Below are 2,905 nucleotides of genomic sequence, written 5' to 3'. Positions count from 1 at the left end.
GCGGAGATCATGGGTTTTACCTGTTGATTATCTATTAGTGCCCGTGGCCCAACTGTTCCCAACAAATTCACAACTAAAAAACTACTTTGGGAGAAGTATAAAAAGGCTTCAATGGGAAGGCCTAAGGGAGGAGAGAATAGAGAGAAAAATCACTCTGTTGAAATCATCCCAGATCAGGTCTGAAGATCCTTGTGCTTTCAACACTTCCCCCATTACAGGAAACCCTTGTTTCCTTGATTTATGATGTCTTTTCATTTGTTGAGATATCCTTGAGTGAGTTATTGAAGGAGCTTGTTGAAGGCTTGAGATTGGACGAATCCAGAGGACGGTTCTGCTTGGAGCCTGCGAAAGGAAGACTCAGGTGAAATCATTCCTTTCTGTATTTTAGTTATCTAAAATAAAAGAAACACTTGTCTTATTCCTGATATGAATCTTCTTCATGCTTATGATATCAATGTTATGATTTACATATGAATGGTTGTTTTAGTTGTATAACTAACTACCTTTCAGTATGCTATGAAGTTGATTTATTTATGATATTTAGTCCATATATTGCTGTGATTTCTTGAATTGATTCTTTTGCAGGTTGAGGGAGCAAAAGGAACTCCAAGAGGGTTTGGACCCTAGCTGGATCTTCCCAAATGAAGGACCCCTAGGTGCACCTCTCTTCGCGTAGTTTGTTTATATTAGCATCATGGTTGTGTGGAATGCTTGTTTTTCTTTATAGATAACCCCCGCTCTGCTAGGGTATTAACCCAAGACCCTAGGGGACATTGTCCCTTAACAACATGCGAGGGAAATTGGAGGAAAAATGAAGAAAATAGAGGCCTCAATAATGAAAAGGCTTATGAAGATCATTTCATAGCTTTTGCCAGTCTAAATTTGGAGCTCTCTTCTATTCTCTCATTCTCTCGTACTCTTGCACACTTAGAGCATTCTTTGAGCACTCTATTTTTTACATTGGATCTAGAGAAAGAAGGTAAAGGAAAGAAGGAAAGCGCAAGGGAATAAATGGATCAACATCAACAATCAGATTACATTGTGTAACATGTTACATTTGTTTTTTCCTTGTTGATTTATGAATGCATGGTATATTCATGTGGTTTTCTGGTTATGTTGAATCACTGACATGAAGGATTGCCTAGATTGACAGTGGTTTTAGCCTTTCCTTGCCATTTTTTAGATAGCCATGGTGTTGTGGGGTTTTCCACTTGATTTTTTTCTAATTGTTGCTCATAATTCCTTATGGTTATGGGTTGGAACAAATGATTTGGAAGCCCTAGAAGAACTTGGGTTGAGTTACTAGTCCTAGAGCCTAGGATGGGAAAAATTCTCTGAAGCCCTTGGTGGGTTGAGTTACTAATGGCTGGAGCTGGGTTGGGAAAATGCTCCTGATCCCTAGAAGGTTGTGGGTTCAGTTACTAATTCCTGGAGCCCTAGACACCTTGGGTAGGGATCAATCTGGTTTGTGTTAGTGATGTATGATCACGAGATGGAATCATTGGTAGAGGGTTGAGGTGGTTTGGCCTCTAGAAGCCCTGGTTTGGTTTGTCTTGGTTTATTCCATGAGATCCCACATTCATGCTTAGAATATGGTGTAAGGATGATTGCCTGTATGAGAGATTCGGTTTAGCCCAATGTATGGTTGGGTTGCCATGGTTTCTATGTTGTTTATATTCTGGTTATATGCTGGTTACATGAAGTGTATAGTCTATGGTTCTTATCATGAATTGCTTAGATATTGATCAATTGATGAATGTATGGACTAATAATTGTTGTTGCAAATATGTGGAGAGGGCGTATGGCCTTCTCGATGATTCTCAAATGAATCTCAAACTTTTATGATCAAATATGCATTCATGACCTATAGCTTACATGTTTGCCACATTGTTTGACAAAATGTTTTTTATGTTCTAGGAAGTATAGGTCAATTTATGCCTTAAAGTTTGTATGTTTATCCTTGTTTTCATGTCATTAATGATTCTGACAAGTTCCAGGAAGTTTTGGGTAGTGGTATGGAGGTTGACTTAGAATTGGGGCTTAGATCTCGGGGTCACAACCACACCTAGGGAGGCTTGTGAGTGAAGTTGGAGGCCTTGTCACGCTTGCAGTTGGGGATTAAGTTGTGTGAAAAGGAACCCCAACTCATGGTTTTGTCACTTGGGGTGGTTTGTTGGCCCCTGCGTGTCCCTGTAGCCCTGTTGAATGTTGTGAGTTGTTAGTCGATGGTTAGTTGTAGGCCCCACTTCCTTAACTGGAGCTAGGAGGTTAGGTCATGTCATAGTAACTCTTTGTCTCATGTTTACCCTGGTAAGACAGTGAAATTGGGTAAAAGTGGGAGGGGTGGTTACAGAGTGGCACTAGAGCTTCCAGGTTCAATCACTTGGACTGGATAGGAGGAATTTGTTTGTCATGCATGCACGTTAGGTATCTATGTGTTTTCTATGCATGAATTACAATTGTCATTATTGTAGTTGTGTCATCATGTAGAGGTTGATGATGTTGATGTTGAGATTATTGATAGTATGATCTCATTATATATAAATATGTTGCGCTAATATGGATTGATTTTGTAGACGAGGTAGCCTCCCTTGAACTTCACCGAGATATTTTGATCATGTTTATATTTGGTTTATCTGACATGATAAGTTTGCAGGGAGTAGAAGATCAAGATGAAAAGAAAAATGGTGGACTATAATTCATGTGAATCTCCCTAAAGATCAAACAAACAACATGGTGTTGAGTACTCCTCTGACATAGCAGATACATTGAGAATTTTGAAAGCACATATCAGAAGTTGTAAGGCAGATAATGACATGATCATTCAGTCATGGGAAAGAATTTCCAGAGAAAAGGAGAAGAAAGTGAAATTTAATGCATTCATCCTTCAGAGTCTACCATATTT

The sequence above is a fragment of the Pinus tabuliformis genome, chromosome J (genome assembly GCF_031772625.1).
Source record: "Pinus tabuliformis cultivar Carrire ecotype Pingquan chromosome J, CPIR1, whole genome shotgun sequence".
Lineage (NCBI taxonomy): Eukaryota > Viridiplantae > Streptophyta > Pinopsida > Pinales > Pinaceae > Pinus > Pinus tabuliformis.
The sequence above is the reverse complement of the archived record's forward strand: the minus strand, read 5'-3'. Positions refer to the sequence as shown.